This window comes from Mobula hypostoma, chromosome 22 (genome assembly GCF_963921235.1).
Source record: "Mobula hypostoma chromosome 22, sMobHyp1.1, whole genome shotgun sequence".
NCBI lineage: Eukaryota > Metazoa > Chordata > Chondrichthyes > Myliobatiformes > Myliobatidae > Mobula > Mobula hypostoma.
This window is the reverse complement of record NC_086118.1, coordinates 40,656,658-40,671,049: the sequence shown is the minus strand read 5'-3', so window position 1 is coordinate 40,671,049 and position 14,392 is coordinate 40,656,658.

Below are 14,392 nucleotides of genomic sequence, written 5' to 3'. Positions count from 1 at the left end.
TGTATGAGAATAAACTTGACTTACCATAAATGACAAATGCCATCAGATACAGTAAAAAAATGAAAACAATTAGGAATTGCATAAATATTTAAAAATGTGACCAGAATCTGTGAAGGTCAAGAGGCTGTTGAACCACAACAACATGTTTAGTCTAGAGGAAAAGGAATTCAAAGTATCGCAAGGAAGAGGAAGCACAAATCAAACAGGTTAATCAGCCACAAGGGGTTTGCAGGAGAACATGCCAGAGGAAGGACGCCTTGTATCTTTGAGGAGCCAAAGATTCCTAGAAATATTATTGGTGAACATTTGTTTTTCAGACTGAAAGGAAGCGTGCGGCAATGTGTGCTTAAGGCCTGAGGTGGAGCAACTGCCTTGTTGATTTACATTAGTGATGTAGACTTGGGTGTATAAGGCAATATTTCAAGGCTTACAGATGAGCTGAAGTTTAGAAGTTCAATTTAATAAAGAGTGAGCGCAGTGAAAGCAAACTATAAAAAACGGCAAACATGCACAGGATGATATTAAATATAGGCAGACTGTTAATTTAGATGGGATGAATGTTGATATTTAAATAGTGTACATAGAGTCAAGAACAGAGACAACAAATAATTATTTATTCTCTCTGTATTATTTATTTCCATAATCCATAGACATAGGAGCAGAATTAGGCCATTCAGCCCATCAAGCCTGCTCTATTATTCCATCATGGTTGATTAATTATCCCTCAATCCCATTCTCCTGTTTTCTCCCCGTAACCTTTGACAGCATGACTAATCAAGAACGTATCACCCTCCACATTAAATATACTCAATGACTTGGCAATGAATTCCACAGATTTGCCCCTCTCTGGTAAAGGAAATACCTCCTCATCTCTATGTGTCTTTTTTTTAGATACTTGCACAGTTTATCTTCAGTTGCATATCGGTTGCTTGTTAGTCTTTGCGTGTAGTTTTTCATAGATCCTATTTTATTTCTTTGTTCTACTGTGAATGGCTGCAAAAAAAAATTAATCTCAGGCTGGTATTTGGTGACATATACAGTGGTATGCAGAAGTTTGGGCACCCCTGGTCAAAATTTCTGTAACTGGGAATAGCTAAGCGAGTAAAAGATAAACTGATTTCCAAAAGGCATAAAGTTAAAGATGACACATTTCTTTAATATTTTAAGCAAGAAAACTTTTTTATTTCCATCTTTTACAGTTTTAAGATAACAAAAAAGGAAAAACCCCAAAGCAAAAGTTTGGGCAAAAAGTTCTATTTTAACTTCATCAGTCCACAGGACTTGTTTCCAAAATGCATCAGGCTTGTTCAGATGTTCCTTTGAAGCCTTGAATAGAACTTTTTGGCCACAATGAGCAAAGGTATGTTTGGAGAAAAAAGGGTGCAGAATTTCATGAAAAGAACACCTCTCCAACTGTTAAGCACGGGAGTGGATCGATCATGCTTTGGGCTTGTGTTGCAGCCAGTGGCACGGGGAACATTTACTGGTAGATGGAAGAATGAATTCAATTAAATACCAGCAAATTCTGGAAGCAAACATCACACTGTCTGTAAAAAAGCTGAAGATGAAAAGAGGATGGCTTCTACAACAGGATAATGATCCTAAACGCACCTCAAAATCCACAATGGGCTACCTCAAGAGGCGCAAGCTGAAGGTTTTGCTGTGGCCCTCACAGTCCCCTGACCTAAACATCATCGAAAATCTGTGGATAGACCTCAAAAGAGCAGTGCATGCAAGACGGCCGAAGTACCTCACAGAACTAGAAGCCTTTTGCAAGGAAGAATGGGTGAAAATCCCCCAAACAAGAATTTAAAGACTGTTAGCTGGCTACAGAAAGGGCCAAACTTTTGCTTCGGGCCCTTTTTTTTGTTATTTTGAAACTGTAAAAGATGGAAATAAAAGATTTTTCTTGCTTAAAATATTAAAGAAACGTGTCATCTTTAACTTCATGCCTTTTGGAAATCAGTTCATCTTTTACTTGCTTAGCTATTCACAGCAACAAAAATTTTGACCAGGGGTGCCCAAACTTTGGCATGCCACTGTATGTACATACTTTAAAAATAAGCTTACTTTGAACATGGAAACTTTGAAAGAATCGAGCAGCACCTGGTGTGAAAGTAACTGTCAACAGATTTGGGTCAAAGCAGGGTTTTGACCCAAAACAATATTGATTCCTTGCTCCCCACAGGTGCTGCTTGACCTGCTAAGTTCCTCCTGAAGATTGTTGCTCCAGATTCCAGCATCTGCAGTCACAGTGACTGTGCAGGAACAGAGACAGCTGGTGGTGTGTGTCTTCGAACTGGGAAGAGAATATGCTGTCCTTGTTTTTAATTAATCAAGGCAAGGGAAGCATTTAAGCACACAGAACTGTAACCTGAGTCTGAGTGAGATGTTAAAAATTTTAAATATGGACCTTAACCACAACCTAATTACAACCACCCAAAAAACCGTCTGGTTCATTATTGTCCTATAAGGGAGAAAATCAGCCTGGTTTAAATAAATGTGACTTCATATCCACAGGAAAGTGGGTAATCACCAATAAGAAGTCACTTTCACTTGCAAAATGCTTAGTGTTGCCCCCCAACCAAAAAATGATTCTTTTTAGTGTTCTTGGTCCTTCAGTCTGCTCACCTGTCTGTGCTGCACTTTGTCTGCAACTGTAACAGTTCACTCAGTGGCCACTTTATTAGCTACCTCCTGTACCTGTTCGTGGTCTTCTGCTGCTGTAGCCCATCCTCTTCAAGGTTTGACGTGTTGTGCATTCAGAGATGCTCTTCTGCACACCACTGTCGTAACACATGGTTATCTGAGTTACTGTCGCCTTCCTGTCAGCTTGAACCAGTCTGGCCATTCTCCTCTGACCTCTCTCATTAACAAGGCATTTTCGCCCACAGAACTGCCGCTCACTAGATGACTTCTTTGGCGCCATTATCTGTAAACTCTAGAGACTGATACGTGTGAGAATCTCAGAAGATCAGCAGTGTCTGAGATACTCAAGCCACCCTGTCTGGCACCAGCAATAATTTCACAGTCAAAGTCACTTCGATCACATTCCTTCCCCAAGCAGATATTTGATCTGAACAACAACTGGACCTCTTGACCATGTCTGCGTGCTTTAATGCATTGAGTTGCTACCATGTGACTGGCTGATTAGATATTTGCATTAACGCGCAGGTGTGCAGGTGTGCCTAATAAAGTGGCCACTGAGTTTATATTCTACATCCTGTTCTCCTTTAGGTCTGGAATGGTCTGCCTGGATGGCAGACAAACAAAGGTTTTCACTGTATCTTGGTACATCAGACGATAGTAAACCAATTCCAGTTCACAAGTATCATGCTCTCTCTGTACATAAGTAAAGACTTCCCAAGTCAAGTCAAGTTAAGTTGCTTTTTATTGTCATTTCGACCATAAACTGCTGGTACAGTGCACAGTAAAAACGAAACAACATTCCTCCAGGACCATGGTGCTACATGAAATAACACAAAACTACACCAGGCTAAGTGAGACAACACAAGGCTACACTAGACTACGTAAGACAACACAAAAACTGCACTAGACTACAGACCTACACAGGACTACATAAAGTGCACAAAACAAAGCAAGGCAGTACAATAAATAATAAACAAGATTATAAGCACATAGGCAATAATAATAATAAATGATGTAGATGTCAGTCTAGTCTCTGGGTATTAAGGAGTCTGATGGCTTGGGGGAAGAAGCTGTTGCACAGTCTGGTCGTGACAGCCCGAATGCTTTGGTACCTTTTGCCAGATGGCAGGAGGGAGAGTGGCGTGAACATCTGCTCCTGCAGCAATGAGACGCTAACTTCATTGCTACGTGACTCGTGACTGAACCACCATGCAAAGTCTGACAGGTACCTGTGAACACTTGTGTTGGACAGAACAGGGGTTCAGTGCAGCTTCTTAAAACGTAGAATATAGAACATTCCAGCACGGTATAGGCCCTTTGACCCACAATGTTGTGCCAATATCTAACCCTGTATTTCTTTTAGAGCAATGACCCCCCCCCCACCCCCATCACCACATATTGATCAGGTGTCTGCGCAGGTGCTGTTGTCTACACATGCTCATTGTTTTCTCTCTCTCTCACTGCAATGTGAGTACACCAGTTAAAGCCATCTCCCACGTGCGTGCTTTTATTTTAATATATATGTAGTTGTGCACATACACAACAAATTGGTGATGAGTTCGAACTTGAATGTCTGAGAAAATAACCAACTGCACCGACAGTTACAGGATGAAACAGTGAGAGTTAAATAGCACGAGAAGGCCATCACAGATGCTTTTACAAACTTATGAGTAACAGCGAAAGACAGGCTGAATTTAAAGTGAAGATAACATGACGATGGCTTCAGTTGGGGAAGTAACAAGCAGGGTGGACAAAGGAGAGTCAGTGAATGTCATTTACTTGGATTTTCAGAAGGCATTTGATAAGGTGCCACACATGAGGCTGCTTAACAAGATAAAATCCTATGGTGTTACAAGAAGGATACTGGCGTGGATAGCGGAATGGCTGACAAGCAGGAGGTAGCGAATGGGAATAAAAGGGGCCTTTTCGGGTTGGCTGCCGGTGACTAGTGGTGTTCCTCAGAGTTCAATATTGGGACTGCTGTTTTTCACATTGTTTGTCAATGATATAGATAATGTGATTGTTGGCTTTGTGGCAAAGTTTGCAGATAATCCGAAAATAGGTGGAGGGGTAGGTAGTGCTGAGAAAGCAATGTGATTGCAGCAGGACTTAGACAAACTAGAAGAATGGCCAAAAAAATGGCAGATGGAATACAGTGTTGGGAAATGTATGATAATGCATTTTGGTAAAAAGGACATTCGTGCGGACTATTACCTAAATGGGGAGAAGGTTCAAACATCAGAGGTGCAGAGGGACTTAAGAGTCCTCATGCAAGACTCTCAGAAGGTTAATTTACAGGTTGAGTCTGTGGTAAAGAAGGCAAATGCAATGTTGGCATTTATTTCAAGGGGAATAGAATATAGAAGCAAGGAGATAATGCTGAGCCTTTATAAGATACTAGCCAGGCCATACTTAAAGTATTGTCAACAGTTTTGGGCCCCATATCTCAGAAAGGATGTGTTGACATTGGAGAGAGTCCAGAGGAGGTTCATGAGGATGATTTGGGAATGAAGGGGTTAACATATGAGAAGCGTTTGGCAGCTTTGGGCCTGTGTTCACTGGAACTTAGAAGAATGCGGGGAGTGGGCAGGCATCTCATTGAAACCTACCAAGTGTTGAAAGGACTAAATAGGGTGGATGTGGAGAGGATGTTTCCTATGGTGGGGGTATCCAGAACTAGAGGGCACAGCTTCAAAACTGAGGGGCGATCCTTTAGAACAGAGGTAAGGAGGAATTTTTTTCCTCAGTAGATCTGTGAAACGGTCTGCCACAGACAGTGGTGGAGGCCAAGTCCGTGCATGTATTTACGGCAGAAGTTGATCATTTCTTGATTGATCAGGGCATCAAAGGATATGGCGAGAGGGCAGGTGTATGGGGTTGAGTGAGATCCGGGATCAGCCATGATGGAATGGCGGAGCAGACTCAACGGGCTGAATGGCCTAATTCTGCTCCTATGTCTTATGGTCTAAATCTAAAACCTACTGTAGTTTTCAGACATGAATGGTCGTGAAAAATTCAACGAGACTGGCACTCACTCAAAGCTCTCAGTGTGGCATCAACAGGCAAGAGCAGCCCAAATGGTAGCACCAGGCAGAGACTGGCAGAACTGCTTAATGCTAATGAGAAGGTGTCTGAGAAGGGGATTGGCAAACTCAAAGGCATGAAGGCCAGATCTGAACTGGATGAAACAGCAACACCAAGATTCTATAAAGCACATCCAGTGCCTTACACATTACGTCCTAAAGTGGATGCTGAACTGCAGAGCTTGGAGACATCTGGAATTCTCTCCGAGGTTGAGAGGAGCGACTGGGCCATGCCCATTGTCCCGGTGATCAAGAAATGAGAGACCAAAGCTGTCGCGTATGTAAGGATCTCAAGGTGAACATCAACCCAGTGTTGCGTACTGTGCAGTACCCCTGCCACAAAGAGAAAACATTGTTGCATCTTCGGCAGGCGGGGAGATGTTTTCAAAGATTGACTTGCCACAAGCCTATCTGTAAATGGAGATTGAGGAGTCAAGCAGGAAGTTCCCCACAATCAACACCCACAGGGGAATGTTTCAGTATAATCATCTCGTCTTTGGCGTTGCTTCAGCTCCAGAAATTTGGCAAAGAGCAATGATCCAAGTGCTCCAAGATATCCCAGGAACACAATGTTACCTTGATGACATCATCGTGACTGGCAAGAATGATGAGAGCACCTCCAGAACCTTGGTAATGTGCTTACCAGGCTGACTGAGTATGGTCTGCGTGCAAAGAGAGAGAAATGTGAGTTTTTCAAGACTGAAATTTCATACTGTGGGTATGTCATTGACAAGCATAGATTACATAATTCACAAGAAAAGACCGAAGCAGTACTACAGGCACCCAACCCAGAAAATCTGACACAACTCAGGTAATACTTGTGACTTGTAAACTAGTACCACCAGTTTCTCCCAAACATTGTTACAGTGCTGCACCCATTGAACGTACTGTTACAGACAGGAGGAAAGTGGGAACGATCAGAAAGATGTGAAAGAGCATTCAAGGAAAGAAAGAGACTAATAACATCAGATGAACTGCTCACCCACAGTGACCCATCCGTGCCCATCAGACTGGGGTGCAATGTGTCCCCTTATGGCATTGGAGCCATTTTGTCACACACTATGAAAGATAGATCTGAACGCCCGATCGCATTTGCTTCAAGATCGCTGACAAATATAGAACGCAACTACGCAAAGGTTAACTGAGAAGCCCTTGGTCTAGTGTGGCGAATACACGAGTGACAGGTAACCAGCCCCTTGTGTCCATTTTCAATGCCAGGAAAGGAATTCCATTGACGATTGCTACCAGATTACAATGTTGGGCACTGTTCCCAGGAGCCCACTCTTATGACATAGAGTTCAAGGCTACCAAACAACACAGCAACACTGATGGTTCGTCACGTCTTCTACTATTGGCAACTGAAGAAGAACAGTCTTCACACTGTAGCCCAGCTGAAGTGTTCCACACTGCATTGGTGGACTAGGTACCGGTCACAAATTCGGAAATACAAAGGGAAACAAAGAATGATCCGACATCGTCAAAAGTCGATGAAATCACCGTGCAGGGATAGCCAGCTCATGGTAACCCTGTGTTTCCAGAGTTCCCAGCGAGACAAGACCAACTGTCCGTAAGTCAAAGAACGCTGATGTATGGATCTCATGCTGTGAGTCCCTCTAAACTGCACACCAGAGTGCTACAAAATCTGCATGAAAGACACCTGGGTACAGTCAAGATGAAGGGTCTCGCCCAGAGCTACGTGTGGTGGTCAGGAATAGATAAATAGATCGAAGACTTAGCTAAAAGCTGTGCGGGATGCCTAACAGGCACTATTACACCTGTGGGAGTGACTGCTCATCACCATGGCAAAGAGTTCAGATTGACTTTGCTGGGCCATTCATGGACTCCATGTTCCTGATTGCTGTGGATGTTCATTCGAAGTGGCTGGAGGTTATACCAATGAAGTCAACCACTTCAGCAAAGAATGTCCCAGAAATGGCTTAAAAGACCAAATTGTGAGTGACAACAGACCACAGTACACGTCAGAGGAATTTTGACTGTTCATGAAGAAAAATGGCATCAGACATTTCAAGTCAGCTCCTCATCACCCAGCAACAAATGGGTTAGCTGAAAGGTTTATCCAAACCTTCAAAAAGTCCATTAAACAATGGACAAGGAGGACATTTCACTTCAACACAAGATGGACGACTTCCTTCTTGTGTATTGGAACTCTGCTCATGCGATGACAAATCAAACACCTTCATTGCTGTTCATGAGCAGGAATCTGAGATCTCGCATAGACCTCCTGAAACCAGTGCTCCATTGGAAAGTACAGAATAAACAGTTCAGCCAATTGCCAAGTAAAGCAGCAAGGAGCTTCAAGATTGGACAGGAAGTCCTAGAACGTGATTACCGAGAAGACAAGTGGACAGCTGGTAGGATACCTAAAAGAGCTGAACCACTGATGTACACAGTAGATGTTGGGGATCAGACATGGAGATGTCATGTGGACCAGATACTGGATGCTCAGCTGAAGAATACACCTGAGTCGATTGCATCCAATGAGACGGGCACATTACAGTCACCGGACTCACCTCTCAGTGAAGAACGTTATTGTTGACAAGATACCCGCCAAACCTGATGCCACTCTACAGGTCTAGAGGCGTTATCCTGAAAGAAGCAGAGCGCCACCCAAAAGACTGGCTCTTTAGAACTGTGAAGTTGTTATGGACTGTTATTGTGAAAGCATGGCTATTTGGAATATGGGTTTATGAAAGGGAAACTGAATGTTTTGTACATATACAGTTTTGTGGTGTGGACACCTAAAGGGGGAGGAAGTGTAATGTATGGATCTATTTCTCTTAGAGCAATGATGCCCCTTTAGCACTACGTACTGACCTGTTGTCTACACGTGCACATTGTTCTCTCTCTCTCTCTCTTGCTGCAATGTGAATACATCAGTTAAAGCCATCTCCCGCGTCCATGCTCTTATTTTAATATATATGTAGTTGTGCACAGACACAACAAACCCTTCCCTCCTAAGTGGCCTTCAATTTTTCTATTATTTATCTAAGAGTTTCTTAAATGCCCCTGATGTATCTGCCCCTACCACCATCTCTGGCTGGGTGTTCCATATACCCACCGCTCTCTGTGGAAAGAACATACCCTTGACATCCCCCCTATACTTTCCTCCAATCACCTTTCCCAGCCATTCCCGTCCTGGGAAGATGTCTCTGGCTCTCCACTCAATCCAAGCTTCTTATCATCTTGCACACCTTAGTGCTAATCCGTCACTTCTTCTTCTTCTTGGGCCCTTATCTCCTAGTGGAGCATAGGCTAGAGTTGACCTTCTGCCTCCATCGTCCAAAGTCAATGGTACGGTTGGAGTTCATCAATGTTTCTGTAATCCATTGTATCCTCTGTACTGGGGATTGACCTATACAGTTCTACCAGAGCCCTGTTGGCCGGCCTTACTTGTTTCCACCCCTCTCAAAGAGGACTTTGAGAGGCAGTGCTGATCCGTGGGGCTGGGGAAGCAGAGCAGCTTCTCGTCGTTGAGAATATGGCATACACTTTTCCAGTTAATTTTTTTTCTCTGCAGAGTTTTAGATTTGACCAGAAGGATTTTCCCTTTTTTTTAACTGTATCCTCAAAATGGACTGCCCAGTACCCCCCTTTTTTTTGTTTTAGGTTAGTTTAGTGGGGGTTTTTTCTCAATAACAGGAAATCTTGAGTCTTTTTTTTCTTTGAACTGTTAAGAGGAGAAGTGGTTCTTTTCTCTCTTTATATTAGTTTAATACTATATATGACTTTGACAGTGTCTATTCCTTTCTTTGTACTATTATTGAAATATGTATTTGAGATAACCTCTCCTCTGGTTTGTATTTATCCTTATTCTTTTAAATCAATAAAAAAAAAGATTAAAGAAGAACATGGGGTACAGTATCACACCTTGGCTGAACAGCGAATGCAGGACTTACTGAGAATTAGCAGCACCTCAGCTGTTTACTGACAGACCTCCTGTCTCCTCTGTATGATTGGATGCACATCTGTCCCCAGTCCAGAGCTTTGGTAACACAGGTAAATCTTGTTAATCTTGCTACTAATGTAATATCCTACGATATAATCAGATAATCAACTCTGGGGTACTGTACTGCTGCCCAGCTTTCAATCAATTAAATTATCAGAATCAGAATCAGGTTTAATATCACTGGCATATGTCATGAAATTTGTTGTTTTCTGGCAGCAGTACAGTGCAATACACAGCGAAGGTAAACTATAAAATTACAAATTACAATAAAATTAAATGAAGTCATGCAAAAATAGAGAAAAAAAATAGTCAGGTTCATTGTCCATTCAGAAATCTAGTGGCAGAGGGGAAGAAGCTGTTCCGAAAACATTGAGTGTTTGTCTTCGGGCTCCTGTACCTCCTCCTTGATGGTAGCAATGAGAAGAGGGGATGTCCTCATTGATGGCTATCCTTAAGTTCACGGTTAATTGTCATTCAACCATACATGAACATCCATGAATACAGCCAAACGATACAGCATTCCTCCAGGCCCAAGGTACAAAACATAGTACCAACCGTTATACTCAGCACGAGGCATATAGCACATACAAAACAGCAGTAAATATGCAGCTGCTCAGAAAAGTACGGCCCAAGTCCCTGAGTCCGTGGATGTTGTCAGCAAGAAGAAACCTGCAGCAGCCTATAGATGAACACAATCCAGCTTGTCTTCCACCGAGTAAACACTGGAGAGCAGCACTGACGGGAGCATGGACACCGCGCAACATCACCTCTGACGTCATTCCTCCCGGGCGGCGTGATGGATGCCACATTTTTGAGGACGTCCTCAGTGCTGGGGAAACTAGTGCTCCTGATGGAGCTGGCTGAGCTTGGAACTTCTTGCAGTTTTTTCCAATCCTGACCAGTAGCTCCTCCGTACCAGACATTGATGTGACTAGTTAGAATGCTCTCCACGGTACATCTACAGAAATTTGCTGGAATCTTTGGTGACATACCAAGTCTCCTCAAACTCTGAATGAAATATAGCCACAGTCATGCCTTTTTTGTAATTGCATCAACATGTTGGGCTCAGGATACTGTAGATCTTCAGAGGTATTGACACCAGGAACTTGAAACTGCTCACCTATTCCACTGCTGATCCCTCAGAGAGACAGCAACTAAGTGAACAGATAAATTCAATAGCCCAAAGGCATTTTACCTTTCTACTGTAGTGGTTATGGGTGCTTTCCTTTTCTATGTGCCTGAATCTCCTGGGCTCATTATTTGGTAGCATTCCTGCCCCTGAGGAAGATGGCCATGGGCTGAAGATTCATTCAAGAAACAAACTCAAAATCAATAATGAGAATTTAGAGCAACATTGTGGGAGTGCTAGGGCTGCCATGATTTTAACATTAATGTTAAAAATGCCAAAGGAATAAGTTACTAGAGGAAGTCAGCATCTGTCGAGGGAGATGTTTCAGATCTGGACTCCAGATGAAGGCTATCGGCCCAAAACATTGACTGCCCATTTCCCTCCATAGATGCAGCCTGACGCTTCCAGTTCCTCCAACAGCTCATATTTTTACTCCAGATTACAGCATCTGCGGTCTCTTGTGTCTATTAAGCTGAGGGTTATCCATCTTCTCAGCTGGATACAAGGATCTCACAAGAGATCCTTGTACTCTTTTGAAGAAGTAAAGCAACTTTGATTCCTCAGGCAATACCTTAAACAACCAGTTTGTTTATATTTTTTATTTGTGGAAGATAATTGCGGCTGCAATTACCATTGACTCTGCTCCGCCATTTCATCATGACTGATCCATTTTCCCTCTCAGTCCCAATCTCCTGTCTTCCTTTCCTGCCCTGACTAATCAAGAATCAATAATGGACAGTAAGCACCCAGATATAATCTTCTTTCAGCAATTAGAGGTGCCCACAACGTCATACCTACCAATCTGTAACAGTGCCGCAAATTCATCCACCTTATTCCATATTCTACACACATTCAAATATTACACCTTCAGTCCTGTATTCACCTTTTTCGATTTTGTCTGCCTTTTTATTGCAACTCATTTTGTTCACTGCAATTTTGCCCGAACATCAGCCTCTCCTTGCTAGCAGTCTCACTACACACTTCCACTGTTTGTAAACCACTATCACTCCAGTTCCCATCGCCGTGCAAAATTAGTTTAAACCCTCCAGAACAGCTCTAGCAAACCTGCCTGCAAGGATGTTAGTCCCCATTGGGTTCCCCAGAAGAGATCCCAATGATCCCCTGCCCCTTGTAGTAGTTCCTCAGCCACACTTTCATCTATCAAATCATCCTATCCTTCCCCTCTCTGGCGCATGGCACAGGCAGCAATCCAGAGCTAACTACCCTGAAGGTCCTGATTTTCAGCTTTCTACCAAGATCCCTAAAATCCCTCTTCAGGACCTCCTCACCTTTCCTACCTATGTCATTGGTTCCAATATGTACCAATACTTCTGGCTGCTCCCTCTCCCCCTTGGCAATACCGTGTACCCAATCAGAGTCATTCTAGACCCTGGCACCTAGAGGCAACATACCATCTGGATGTCTCTATCATGGCACCGATTCTTGTCTCTCTTCCTCCAACTACGGTTACCCGTATGTTAATAGCTCATTTATTATAAATATTGCAATCACAACTTTTGCTTTCATGCACAGGTTTATAGGTCCAACTATTTGACCTGTACGTTGTTGAAGATGATACAGTTAATGCTATATTCCTCTAGTGCAGGTCTTCTCTCAAAGTTGTAGACAGCCCTCTTGATAAGAAGAGTTGCCCTCTTCTCATTGCTACCGACAAGGAGGAGGTTCAGGAGCCCGAACACACACGTTCAATATTGAGGAACAGAGTTTTCCCCTCTGCTCTCAGATTTCTGAATGGGCAATGAACCTATGTACACAACCTCATTATTTTTGGCTCTCCTTTTGCACTACTGATTTAATTATACATATATTTATTATTGTAATTTATGCTTTTTTTATTATCTGTTGCATTGTACAGCTGCTGCAAAATAACAGATTTCACAGCATATGCCAGTGATATTCAACATGATTTTGATTCAGATTCAGATTCTGAGCTTCCTTTCACAAAACACAACCATACAGACCTACCTGTTGGATCCTTTCTGAATAGTCTGAGTCTCACACTTAATGGATCCTGGATGGTGTGATGTGCATAAGACAGTCGTCAACTGCTCACTTTCCAAGAAGCTCCGGAAAAGTATCAAAGGAGGCTTGAGGAGGTTTGTCCTGATTAGCAGCATTAACAGAAGTCTTTCTGATCTACAAGCTGTTCCAAGGAGCACGTGGTGAGACAGACGTCAAGTTCTGCTGGAAGGTTGTCGGATTGGTGAAAGATGCACTTTGGTTAGCCCGAAGGTTGTTGGTCTTCCAACACGATGAAATGGACATAAGTGAAAGCTGCTGGCAAGCACACTCCTGGCTGAAGGAGCACGTGCTGAGTGATGCACCTGAAGCCACCACAAACACTTTGTAGGGAAGGACCCCCAGTCCAAGGTCCAGCAGCCACTGCATACCGGGGGACTGCATTCTGCGTAACAGACTCTCAAATACTTCATGTGTGGATTGTTTAAAGATCAGACATGAGTAGCAATGATGAACAGTACAATTGCATTTGATTTGATAGTAAACTTAATATAAGGAAAGATATATGGTACTCTGAATATACTGTTTCCTATTTTGTTTATGGAGTCATAGAAAACTACAGCACAGAAACAGGCCCTTCAGCCCATCTAGTCCATGCTGAATCACTTAAAGTACCTGGTCTCAACAGCCTGCACCCAGACCATAGACCTGCAATCTCCTCCCATCCATGCACTTATCCAAACTTCTCTTAAACACTGAAATCGAAATCACATCTACCACTTGCACTGGCAGCTCGTTCCACAATCTCACAATGCTCTGAGTGAAGAAGTTTCCCCTTAAACATTTCACCTTTCACCCTTAACCCATGACCCCTAGTTGTAATCTCACCTGACCTCAGTGGAAAAAGCTTGCTTGCATTTACCCTATCTCTTACCACCATAATTTTGTGTACCTCTATCAAATCTCCTCTCAATTTTTTACGTTCTAGGGAATAAAGTTCTAACTTATTCAATCTTTCCTTATAACTCAGCTCCTCCAGTCCCAGCAACATCCTTGTAAATTTTCTCTGTACTCTTTCAATCCTTTTTACATCTTTCCTGTAGGTAGGTGGCCAAAACTATACAAAATACTCCAAATTAGGCCTCACCAACATCTTGTACAACTTCAACATTACATCCTATCCCCTGTACTCATTATTTTTGATTTATGAAGACCAATGTGCCAAAACCTCTCTTTATCGCCCTTTGTACCTTTGCCATCATTTTCAATGAATGATGGATCTGTATTCCCAGACCCCTTTGTTCTACCGCGCTCTTCAGTGACCAACAGTTTACTGTGAAAGACCTACCCTGGTTGGTCCAACCAAAGTGAAACACCTCACACTTGTTTGCATTAAATTCCATCTGCCATTTTCTAGCCCATTTTTCCAGCTTGTCTAGATCCCACTGCAAGCTCTGATAATCTTCCTCACTGTCAACTACACCCCCAAACTTGGTGTCATCCGCAAATTTGCTGATCCAGCTTACCACATTATCATTGAGATCGTTGATACAGGTGACAAACAATGATGAACCCAGCACCGAT